Genomic DNA, 13922 nt, shown 5'->3' with positions numbered 1-13922 from the left:
CATCCATATCTTTCTTAATGAAGCACTTGCTTCCAAAAACTTTGAAATATTTGACTGATGGCTTCCGGTCATACCATAACTCATAAGGTGTCATTTTGTTGTTTGTTCTTAATTGAACCCAGTTTAAATTATATGCAGCAGTATGAACAACTTTCCAATAAGTATCAGGTAGACTGACCTCATTCAACATGGTTCTGGCCATCTCTTTGACTATCTTGTTCTTTCTTTCTACCACTCCATTTTGCTGTGGTGTTCTAGGAGCAGAGTATTACCTTCTAATTCTATGTTTTTCACAATAATCTTCAAATTCATTTGATGTGAACTCTCCACCCCTGTCTGATCTTAGGCAATTTAATTTGTACCCACTTTCCTTTTCTACCATCTTCCGAAAGATCTTGAATCTTTCAAATGCTAGTGATTTATCTTGCAGAAAGGTGACCCATGTCATCCTTGAGTAGTCATCAATGAAGAGCATGAAGTATCTTTCACCGACAAGTGCTCTTGTTCTAGTTGGACTAGACAAATCTATATGCACAATTTCAAGTGGCTTGGAGGTTGTTAATTAGATGAGAGGGGGGGTGAATTAGATAAAATCACAATATAGTATTCTAATCAGATTCAACCTCGGTAGCACTGTTCTTGATATGCAACTATGACTGTAAATCATTCAAACTCATAAACAGATAAACTTGAAACATTAAAACACATTTGACACCAGATTTAACGTGGAAACCCAAATAGGGAAAAACCACTATGGGATTTCAGACCCACAAGAAAATATACTCTTCTAGAGTATGCTCGGTTAAAAGCAAATCCTATTAAAAATTGCAAACACATTGCTAAATGTGACCTGGTTGAGGGATTTCCCTCAGATCTATTAGAATCTTCACTTTTTTAGAAGTGACCTTGTCAAAGGATTTCAAACACTCATTCAGAATGTTACCTTCCTAGAGGATTTAAATTTAAGACTGATAGGTCCACTCGATTAAGAGATTTCCTGTCACTTACAAAAATAAATAATAGTAATAAAATATATATCTGCAACTTCACATCTGAAATGCTAAAGAAGATTCTATGTGCTCAAGATAATCTTGTCATAAGACTTATCTTTCTCCTTTCTGGGATTCTCACTCTATTCTTCAAACAGATTTTCAATCTTCTGTACTTGGTAATTACTTTAGCAGCATCACTGTGCTTCTAATTTGCCTGCATAACTGTTCTTAAACTTTACTTAATTTATAAGCAATTCCTAACCACTTAATCTTCTTAATCACATTTCCCATGATTAATCTTAGCCATAAGTTCTTCAAACTTGACTAGGTTCATTGTATCCTTTGAACTGAAAAACATTTTATCTTGCCTTGAAACTTGTATTCCTTCCTAGGTACTTGTGCTCGGTTAGGACCGTTCAATCTGTGCTGTAGATCTAACACTTGAATTTCCATTGCCGTTGATCCTTAACAAACTTCTTGCATGACATTCTAATCTTCTATAAATCTCTAGCTCATTGGCATCCTTCATTTAATAATGTATTCACTTGTTTAATGCCTTCTGTTACTACTTGGTTGATACTCGGTTAATATTGAACTTTACTCGGTAGACATTCTCATCTCGGTTGCTTCTGCTTGGTGACCGATAAACTTGAAGTTTACCGACTAGCTCCTTGCTCGGTAAAATAGAGTAATATCAAACCTTTGCATGAAATATTTTCTCCTTCTTGTTCAGTCTTCGAATACACATATATAGGATATCAAAACATCATAATCTCATCACTGTCTAACTCAGTAATCATTGCCCATTGAATAACTTATTACTCGCCTTCATTTTCACATTCTTTTTGTGTTACTTACCGACATCTTTATACTCATCAAAACATACTCTTTAAGATATGGCAACATCATACTAAATTAGAAAATCAATTGCTTGACATCAATGACAAAATAATAATATTAAGACAGTAATCATCCTTTATTAATTAATCTCCAACAACCTTCTCAATATCATCAACCAACAAACTTACTGTAATGCCAACAATCTTCCCTACTTATTGTAATGCCAATAATCTCCCCCTTTGGCATTGATGGCAATACCAACTTGATTTATTCCAACTGATTTGAACTACTATGAATCTTCTCCTATTATCTTTGAGCTGTAAACTTGTCTTGTAATCTTCTCCCCCTGCCATTGGTCTTCTCCCCCTTTGACAACAATGCCAAAAGTAAGACAGATCCATGATTACTTCTCCTGTGAAGTAATTTCCTAGCTATTAAAACATATACAAATGTATCTCGGTCAGAGCATCTTGTCTTCATTCATTATTCCCTGCACAACTTTAGACAACCTTCTAAAGTGTGTAAATCAACATCAACTCACAAATAGTATTCTATGTAGTCATAGAATTGATGCTGTCATCGAACTCTGTCAGTGAGTGCTAGATAGGGGTAGGACCCCTAACTTACTTCTGAGATACTCAAAAGTGTCTATTGGCAGTGGCTTTGTGAAGATGTCTGCTATGTTCCTTTGTGCTAACATATTCCAGCACAACATTCTTTTCTTGAACTTCTTCTCTAAGATAATGATACTTTATAGAGATATGCTTTGTCTTAGAGTGCATTACCAGATTCTTTGAAATGTTAATAGCACTTGTATTATCATAAAATATAGTTACTGGCTCGGTAATTGTCTCATTCATACCTTCCAATAGTTGTTTGATCCATGCTATATTGGTACAATTCAATGTTGCAGTGACATATTCAGCTTCAGCTGTTGACTGTGAAATGCATCCTTGTTTCTTGCTAAGCCAACTTACTAGTCTTTCTCCCAAAAAGAAAGCTCCACCGCTTGGGCTTTTTCTATCATCAATATTTCCTACCCAATCAGCATTAGTATAGACTTTTAAGTCAAAATCATTCTTCTTTTCATATAGTAAACCATAATCTTTAGTGCCTCTCAAGTATCTAAAAATTCTCTTGACTGCTGTCATATGGGTTTCTTTGGGATCTGCAAAAAATCTTACAACTATACCTACTGCATGTGCTATACCAGGCCTGCTATGAACTACATATTGCAACTTTCCAATCATAGATTGGTAAAGTGTCTCATCAACAAATGCAGATTCATCATTCTTTGATAGTTTACAATTAGTAGTCATAGGAGTACTTATAGGTTTAGAATCCTCCATTCCAAATTTCTTCAAGATTTCCTTTATATACTTGGATTGAGTAATGAAAATCCTATTTTTCATTTGCAGTATTTGTAAACCTATAAAATACTTTATCTTGCTGATTAATGACATCTCAAATTCTTTGGACATTTCATTTCCAAAGTTCTTGCATAAAGAATCATTTCCACAAAAAATAATATCATCAACAAATATCGCTGACATCAGTATTTCATTATCCTCATCATTCTTCATATACATGTTGTTTTCACTAGTCCTCATAAATCCAATCCTGATTAAGTAAGAGTGCAATCTTTCATACCATGCTCTAGGTGCTTGCTTTAGACCATATAAAGCTTTGATCAACTTACATACCTTATCTTTATTCTTCTCTTCAATAAATCCTTCAGGCTGTTCAATATAGACTTCTTCTTCTAGTATACCATTCAAAAATGCAGACTTAACATCCATTTGATATACCTTGAAATTTTTGTAAGCAGCATATGCCAACAATGTTCTTACTCCTTCAAGTCTTGCTACAAGTGCAAAAGTCTCCCCATAGTCTATTCCTTCTTCTTGAGCATAACCTTTGCAAACTAGCCTTGCTTTATTCTGAATGACCTCACCTTTTTCATTTAGCTTGTTTCTGAAAATACACTTTGTACCAATTACATTTTTCTCTATTCATCTTGGGACCAATGTCCATGTTTCATTTTTCTTTATTTGATCAATCTCTTCGGTCATAGCATTTATCCAATATTCATTGTTTAATGCCTCTTTTACTATCCTCGATTTAAATTTGGATATCAGACATGTGTTGTGTCTTAGTTTGTTCCTTGTCATCACTGGAGCATCCTTATCTCCTATAATCTGACTTGATGCATGATTTCTCTTGACATATTTTGCTAATATAGGCTTAGTAGGCTCTGTATGATCTTCTTCATCACTCGGTAACTGAGTAATTTCTTCATTGGCTTACTCTGTAAGACTTCTCAGTTGAACATATACAAATTCTTCATAATCTTCTGGTTCTTTGGAGTTTCCTTCATCATTCCTTTCTTCAAATTCATCAATTTTCACATTTGAACTTTCTATAATTTTGTTAGATGATTTGATCAGACATTTAAATGCTTTACTCCTAGAGGAATAACCAAGAAATGTTCCTTCCTCGCTTTTCTGATCAAATTTTCCATTTCTGTCATCTTTGTGAACATAACATCTACTTCCAAATATTTTAAAATAACTTACATTTGGTTTCTTGTCATACCGGATTTCATAAGGTGTCTTCATAGTTCCTTTCTTCAGTTGTACTCGGTTCAAGGTGTAAACTACAGTGCTTATTGCTTCTCTCCAAAATGTTTGAGGTACTTTCTTTTCTATCATCAAAGTTCTAGCACAATCTACAATTGATCTATTTCTTCTTTCAGCTATCCCATTTTGTTGTGGTGTCCTTGGTGTGGACGCTTGTCTCTTTATACCATGATCATTGTAGAATAAGTTAAATTCATTAGAAATGAATTCTCCTCCTCTATTAGATCTGACATTTCAAGTGTCTTCCTGTTTCTTTTTCAACTCTTTCCTTATACCATTTGAACATTTGAAAAGCTTATGAGTTCTCTTTTAGAAACATAATTGACATCATCCTTGAGTAATCATCCACAAATAATATGAAGTATTTATCACCATAATAACTTTAAAATTTCATAGGACCTCAAAGATCAGTGTGCACAAGATCTAAAATTCCTTTAGAAGTGTAAGAATTACTTGTCAAGATTGATTTTTTCATCTTACCCATCTGGCATCCTCGGCATATAGCATTCTCAAGTTTTTCCAAGCTCGGTAGACCTCTTACATGGTGCTTTTTACTTATTTTGATCAGGTTATCAAAATTTACATGACAAAACCTTTCATGCGACAACTAGGTATCTTCTATTTTTTCATACAGACAATTGTTCTGAGTTGAGTCAACGTGAAATGTATTACCTCTTATTTGAGTCCTGCAGCCAAATTTCCATGTTTGTCATGAACTTTGACAATCCCTTTATGAAATTCTATTCGGTATCTTGTATTGTTTAGTTGTGCTACACTCAACAAATTGTATTTCAGACCTTCAACCTAATATACATCATCACATTTTGCATTGTCAAGAAGTGTGATAGATCCTTTACCTTTCACAGGACATGGTGCATCATTACCAAATCTTACATAATCTCCATCATAATCTTCTAATTTAACAAACTTGTGTTTATCACCTGTCATGTGATGTGAGCATCCACTATTTATGATCCAAGAATCATTATTATTTATGTGTGATATTAAGGCTTTTTCTTCATACCTTTCTTCATTTGATCCATCTTTGATAGCCACATATACAACTTCCTCTGTCTTAGTCCCATCAGATTTATCATCATTGGATTCCTCATCGGCTACTAGGCATGTCTTTCTATCTCTCCTTCTGAAGTCTTGGTGTCCTCTGTAATAGTTGTCTTTCTGTCTGTCATCTCGGTATTCTCTCTTTTCACTAGATTCTTTGTCAGGATAGTTTGAAGCCATATGTCCAATTTTATCACAGTTAAAACATTTTAAAGGTAACTTCCCTTTATACTTACCTTTGCCTCTCGGTAACCTTCTAGCTAATAATGCTTCAAACTCTTCTTGCTTTTTGATTTCCTCAAATAGTTTGTGTACTTCTTCCATATTTTTGTGAAATCTCTCACTTGCTCCACTATGATTTCCTTTAGCATACTTATACATTCTATCATTGTAATCATCAGATTCACCAAGATGAAAAGAAATGAATGCATATTCAACTTTGTTTATTGAAGACCCACTGTTATTAAAATTACTTAACTCAAAAGCATGTAGCTTACCAATAGTAGCATCCAAAGATACTGGCATGTTTGGTACAGATCTTAATTCATTAATTACAAAGACTCTAATGGCATAAGCAGGTAGAAGTGTTCTCAGCAACTTACTTGTTATATCCTTTTCTTCAATGGTTCCTCCTGCTCCTTTGATTTGATTGACAGTTTCCTTTAACCTTGCACTGTATTTGATTATGTTCTCACCTTCATTCATTCTCATGGATTCAAGTTGTCCTCTCAGACTGTCTACTTTTTCTCTTTGAACATGTTCATCTCCTCCATACACAGATATAAGCTTATTCCACATTGCTTTAGCATCATTACAACCTTCTAGATCATTAAAATCTGAGTCGGTCAAAGTTGATGTTATCTCAATCATTGCTTGAATATGTTCTTTCTTTGCCTTTATTTCTTCCATCATCATAGGGTAGGTGCTAGGTGCAATATAATTATTCTCCAGATAATTGTTGCATATTCTCCAATTCCTGATAAGTGCAGCTTCATCCTTTTTTGCCATGTGGAGAAACTTGACTTATTCAGCTTTGGTGCATCCCTTTTATACATCTTCGGATCTTGCCTCAAGTTCTTTTAAACTTTTCTTTCGGAGTCCAAGCTCTGATACCAATTGTTAGTTAGATGAGAGGGGGGGGGGTGAATCAAATAAACTCACAATATAGTATTCTAATCAGATTCAACCTCGGTAGCACTGTTCTTGATATGCAACTATGATTGTAAATCATTCAAACTCATAAACAGATAAACTTGAAACTTTATAACACATACTCATAAACAGATAAACTTGAAACATTAAAACACATTTGACACTAGATTTAATGTGGAAACCCAAATAGGTAAAAACCATTGTGGGATTTCGGGCCCACAAGAAAATATACTCTTCTAGAGTATGCTCAGTTAAAAGCAAATCTTGTTAAAGATTACAAACACATTACTAGATGTGACCCGGTTAAGGGATTTCCCTTAGATCTATTAGAATCTTCACTTTGTTAGAAGTGACCTTGTCAAAGGATTTCAAACACTCATTCAGAATGTTACCTTCCTAGAGTATTTACAAATAAGATTGTTAGGTCCACTCAGTTAAGAGATTTCCTGTCACTTACAAAAATAAATAATAGTAATAAAATATATATCTGCAACTTCACATCTGAAATGCTAAAGCAGATTCTATGTGCTCAAGATAATATTGTCATAAGACTTATCTTTCTCCTTGCTGGGCTTCTCACTCTGTTCTTCAAACAGATTTTCAATCTTCTGTTCTTGGTAATTACTTAAGCAGCATCACCATGCTTCTAATTTTCCCACATAACTGTTCTTAAACTTTACTTAATTTATAAGCAATTTCTAACCTCTTAATCTCCTTAATCACATTTCCCATGGTTAATCTTAGCCACCAGTTCTTCAAACTTGACTAGGTTCAGTGTATCCTTCGAACTAAAAAAATGTTTTATCTTGCCTTGAAACTTGTATTCCTTCCTAGGTACTTGTGCTCGGTTAGGACCGTTCAATCTGTGTTGTAGATCTAACTCTTGAATTTCCATTTCCGTTGATCCTTAACAAACTTCTTGTACTACATTCCAATTTTCTATAAATCTCCAGCTCATTAGCATCCTTCATTTAATAATATATTCACTTATTTAATACATGATAGTTCTGATACTTAAAGATAAGTATAGATGCCAAGCTAATAAGATGAGGGGGGGGTGAATCATACAAACTTAATCTTCCATAAAAACATTAGATTCAACCTCGGTAACATATACTTCAGTAATATAACCAAAACTACTAAACATGCAAACTCAAAAGCATATAAACATCATAACACTCATAACACCAGATTTATCATGGAAACCCAAATAGGGAAAAACCACTATGGGATTTTGTACCCACTAAGAAATATACTCTTCTAGAGTATGCTCGGTTAAAAGCAAATCCTATTAAAGATTACAAACACATTGCTAGATGTGACCTGGTTAAGGGATTTCCCTCAGATCTGTTAAGATCTTCACCTTGTTAGAAGTGACCTTGTTAAAGGATTTCAAACATTCAATCAGAATGTCACCTTTCTAGAGGGTTTTACAAATAAGACTGTTAAGTCCACTTGGTTAAGAGATTTTCTGTCACTTCACATAATAACAGTAATAAAAATCTATCTACAACTTCACATTTAAAATGCTAAAGCAAATTCTTATTTGCTCAATACAATATAGACATAGAACTAATCTTGTCCATCTGCTGGGCTCTATACTTTGTTATTCAAAATAGGTCTTCAAGCTTCTGTGCTCGGTAATCACTATGTAGCATCCCTGTGCATACACTTGCCTGCATGCATTGTTTATCAACAGTTCCCTATTTATAAATAATTCACCAACCACTTAATTTCCTTGATCACATTTCTCATGATCAATCATAGCCATTAGATCTTCAAACTTTTTCCAGGTTCAATGTATCCTTCGATCTGAAAATGTTTTACCCTATCTTGGAACTTGCATACATTTCTTGGAACTTGTGCTAGGGTATTGCGGTTCAATCTAAGCTGTAGATCTTCCTGCCGATTATCCTTTGCCATAGATTCTTTAACAAACTTCATTCATGACATACCAATCATTTAATCATAGCCAGCTCATTAGCTTCCTTCATTAAATAATGCATGTAATCATTTAAGGTATTCTATTATTACTCGGTTGCAACTCGGTAAATACTAAACTTCACTCGGTAGACATTCTGCCTTCATTAACCGATAGCGATAACCTTAGGGTTTGCCGACTAGGTTCTTTGCTCGGTAACATAGTATAGTATTAACCTTACAATCAATAACATATGTAGGATATCAAAACAATCTAATCATCATGATCTCATCATTTTCTAACTTGGTAATAGTTGCCCATTGAATAACTTATTTCTCCCCTTATCCATTATATTCTATCTGTGTCTTTTACCGACATCTTTATACTCATCAAATTATACTTCTCAAGATATGGCACCATCATACTGAATTAGAAAATCAATTTCTTGACATCAATGACAAAATAATAATATTAAGACAGTAAACATCCTTAATCAATTTTATCCATAATCATCAACAACCTTCTCAATATCCTTATTGAAATGCCAACAATCTCCCCTTGTCTGTTATAATGCCAAATGCCAACAATCTCCCCCTTTGGCATTGATGGCAAAACCAATTGATTTGACCTAATTGTTTTGGATTGCTGTGAGATTCTGAAATGCTGAAATGCTCTCCCCCTGTCATCAGAATTCTCTCTCATACATTAGTCTTCTCCTCTACTTCAGTCTTCTCCCCCTTTGACAACAATGCCAAAAAGTAAAGAACTAAAACATAATTTCTTCCTGTATGAAGTGATTTCTTGTTGTTATGTGTCAACTTAGTCTCGATCAGAGCATTTATGTCTTCAATTCATGTTCCCTGTATTATTTCCTGTATTGTTTCTTGCACACCTTTAGAAAACATACTAAAGTGTGTAAATTAGCATCAACTCCTAAAAAGATATTCTGTAGAGTCATCAAATTGATGCTTTCACCGAACTTGGTCAATGAGTAGAAGATAGGGGTAGGACCCCTAACTTACTTCTGAGATACTCAAAAGTTTCCCTTGGTAGTGGCTTGGTGAAGATATCTGCTATTTGTTCCTTTGTGCTAACATACTCCAACACCACTTTCTTCTCTTGAGCTTCTTCTCTAAGATAATGATATTTGATAGAGATGTGCTTTGTCTTAGAGTGCATAACAGGATTCTTTGAAATGTTAATGGCACTAGTATTGTCACAGAATATAGTTACTAGCTTGGTAACTTTCTTATTTATACCTTCCAATAGTTGTTTGATCCATGCTATGTTGGTACAATTCAATGTTGCAGCAATGTATTCAGCTTCTGCTGTTGACTGTGAAACACATCCTTGTTTCTTGCTAAGAAAACTCACTAGTCTTTCTCCTAAAAAGAAAGCTCCTCCACTTGTGCTTTTTCTATCATCAATGTTTCTTGCTCAATCAGCATTAGTATAAACTTATAAATCAAAGTTATTTCTTTTCTGATATACTAAGCCATAATCTTCAGTGCCTTTCAAGTATCTAAAAATTCTCTTGATTGCTGTCATGTGTGTTTCCTTAGGGTTTGCAGAGAATCTTGCAACTATACCTATTGCATGTGCTATGTCTGGTCTGCTGTGAACAACATATTGCAACTTTTCAATCATGGATCGGTAAAGTGTCTCATCAACAGATGCAAATTCATCATTCTTTGATAATTTATAGTTGGTAGTCATAGGAGTACTTACTGGTTTTGAATCCTCCATTCCAAATTTCTTCAAGATTTCTTTTATGTACTTGGATTGATTAATGAAAATATCATCTTTCATTTGCAGTATCTGTAAACCTATAAAATACTTTATCTCACTGATTAATGGCATCTCAAATTCTTTGCTCATTTCATTTCCAAAGTTCTTACATAGAGAGTCATTTCCACAAAATATAATATCATCAACAAATATGGTTGAGATAAGTATTCCATTTTCATCATTCTTCATGTAAATATTGTTGTTTTCACTTGTTCTTATAAAACTAATCTTGATTAAATAAGAGTGCAATCTTTCATACCATGCTCTAGGTGCTTTTTTCAGACCATATAAAGCTTTGTTCAATTTACATACCCGATCTTTATTATTGTCTTCAGCAAATCCTTCAGGTTGTTCAATAAAAACTTCTTCTTCTAATATACCATTCAGAAATGCAGATTTGACATCCATTTGATATACCTTGAAATTCTTGTAAGCAGAATATGCCAACAATGTTCTTACTCCTTCAAGTCTTGCTAAAGGTGCAAAAGTCTCACCATAATCAATTCCTTCTTCTTGGGCATAACCTTTGCAAACTAGTCTTGCTTTATTTCGAATGACCTCTCCTTTTTCATTCAGCTTGTTTCTGAAAATCCATTTTGTACCGATTACATTTTGTCCTTTGGTCTTGGGACCAGTGTCCATGTGTCATTCTTCTTGATTTGATCAATCTCTTCTGTCATAGCATTTATCCAATCTTCACTGTTAAATGCCTCTTTCACTATTCTTGGTTCAAATTTAGATATCAGACATGTGTTCTATCTCAGTTTGTTCCTTGTCATCACTAGATCATCCTTATCTCCTATAATCTGACTTGGTGCATGATGTCTTCTGACATATTTGGCTAATACAGGCTCGGTAGGCTCTGTATGATCTTCTTCATCACTCGGTAACTGGATATTCTCTTCATTTCCTTCTGTAGTTTTCTCGGTAGGACTTGTCGGTTGAACATAGACAAATTCATCATAATCTTCTAGTTCCTTGGAATTTCCTTCGTCATTTCTTTCTGCAAATTCATCAATTTTCACGTTTGCACTTTCTACTATTTTGTTAGATGATTTGATCAGACATTTAAATGCTTTACTTCTAGAAGAATAATCAAGAAATGTTCCTTCTTCACTTTTCTAATCAAACTTGTCATTTCTATCATCCTTGTGTACATAGCATCTACTTCCAAAGATTTTAAAATAACTTACATTAGGTTTCTTATCATACCAGATTTTAAAATAACTTACCTTTCTTCAGTTGTACTCGGTTCAGGGTGTAAGCTGCAGTGCTTATTGCTTCTCTCCAAAATGTTTGTGGCACTTTCTTTTCAATCATCAGGGTTTCGGCACAATCCACAATAGACCTGTTTCTTCTCTCAGCAATTCCATTTTGTTGTGGGGTTCTTGGTGCAGAGACCTGTCTTTTTATACCATGATCATTGTAGAATAAGTTGAACTCATCAGATGTGAACTCTCCTCCTCTATCTAATCTAAGACATTTCAGTTGTCTTCCTGTTTCATTTTCAACTCTTGCCTTGTACCATTTAAACATTTGAAAAGCTTCTGATTTTTCTTTTAAAAACATTACTGACATCATCCTTGAGTAATCATCCACAAATAATATGAAATATTTTATCACCATAATAACTTTGAACTTTCATAGGACCACAAAGATCAGTGTGCACAAGATCTAAAATTCCCTTAGAAGTGTAGGACTTACTTGTAAAGCTTGATCTTGTCATTTTACCCATATGGCATCCTCATCTGCTATTAAGCATGACTTTCTATCTCTTCTTCTGAAGTCTCGGTGTCCTTTGTAAAGATTATCTTTCTGTCTATCATCTCGGTAATCTCTCTTTTTAGTACAATCTTTGTCAGGACAGTTAGAAGCCATATGTCCTATCTTATCACAATTGAAACATTTCAAAGGTAGTTTTCCTTTATACTTACCTTTGCCTCTCGATAACCTTCTGGCTAATAGTGCTTCAAACTCTTCTTGCTTTCTGATTTCCTCATACAGTTTGTGTACTTCCTCCATGTTCTTGCGAAATCTTTCACTTGCTCCACTATGATCCCCTTTAGTGTACTTACTCATTCTATCATTGTAATCATCAGATTCACCAATATGAAAAGAACTAAATGTAGATTCAACTTTATTTACCGATGACCCACTATTATCAAAGTTACTTAACCCAAATGCATGTAGCTTACCAATAGTAGCATCTAAAGAAACTGGCATACTAGGTACAGACCTCAATTCATTGATTGCAGAGACTCGGATTGCATAGGCCGGTAGAAGGGTTCTTAACAACTTACTTGTTATATCCTTTTCTTCAATAGTTCCACCCACTCCTTTGATTTGATTGACAATCTCCTTTAGTCTTGTACTATACTGGGTTATGTTCTCACCTTCATTCATCCTCATAGATTCAAGTTGTCCTCTTAGACTATCCACTTTTTCTCTTTAAACATGTTCATCTCCTCCATACACAGATATGAGCTTGTCCCACATTGCCTTTGCATCATTACAGCCTTCTAGATCATTAAACTCTGAATCGGTCAATGCAGATGTTATTTCAATCATTGCTTGGATATGTTCTTGCTTTGCCTTTATCTCTTCCATTGTCAATGGATAGGTGCTCGGTGTGATGAAATCATTCTCTAGATAATATACAACATATTCTCCAACTCCTAAAAGGTGCAACTTCATCCTTTTCTACCATGTAGAGAAACGTGACTTGTTCAGCTTCAGTGCATCCCTCTTATACATCTTTGGATCTTTTCCTCAAGTACCTTTAAACTTTTCCTTCTGAAGTCCAAAGCTTTGATACCAATTGATAGTTCTGATACTTAAAGATAAGTAAATATGCCAAGCTAATAAGATGAGAGGGGGGGGTGAATCATACAAACTTAATCTTCCATAAAAACATCAGATTCAACCTCGGTAACATATACTTCAGTAATATAACCAAAACTGTTAAACATGCAAACTCAAAAGCATATAAACATCATAACACTCATAACACCAGATTTAACATGGAAACCCAAATAGGGAAAAACCACTGTGGGATTTCAGACCCACTAAGAAATATACTCTTCTAGAGTATGCTCGGTTAAAAGAAAATCCTATTAAAGATTACAAACACATTGCTAGATGTGACCCGGTTAAGGGATTTCCCTCAGATCTGTTAGGATCTTCACCTTGTTAGAAGTGACCTTGTTAAAGGATTTCAAACATTCAATCAGAATGTCACCTTGCTAGAGGGTTTTACAAATGAGATTATTAAGTCCACTTGGTTAAGAGATTTTTTGTCACTTCACAAAATAACAGTAATAAAAATCTATCTAAAACTTCACATCTAAAATGCTAAAGTAGATTCTTATTTGCTCAATACAATATAGACATAGAACTAATCTTGTCCATCTACTGGGCTCTATACTCTGTTATTCAAAACAGGTCTTCAAGCTTCTGTGCTCAGTAATCACTATGTAGCATCCTTGTGCATACACTTGCCCGCATGCATTGTTTATCAACAGTTCCCTA

The sequence above is a fragment of the Cryptomeria japonica genome, chromosome 10 (assembly GCF_030272615.1).
Source record: "Cryptomeria japonica chromosome 10, Sugi_1.0, whole genome shotgun sequence".
In the NCBI taxonomy this organism is placed as follows: domain Eukaryota; kingdom Viridiplantae; phylum Streptophyta; class Pinopsida; order Cupressales; family Cupressaceae; genus Cryptomeria; species Cryptomeria japonica.
The sequence above is the reverse complement of the archived record's forward strand: the minus strand, read 5'-3'. Positions refer to the sequence as shown.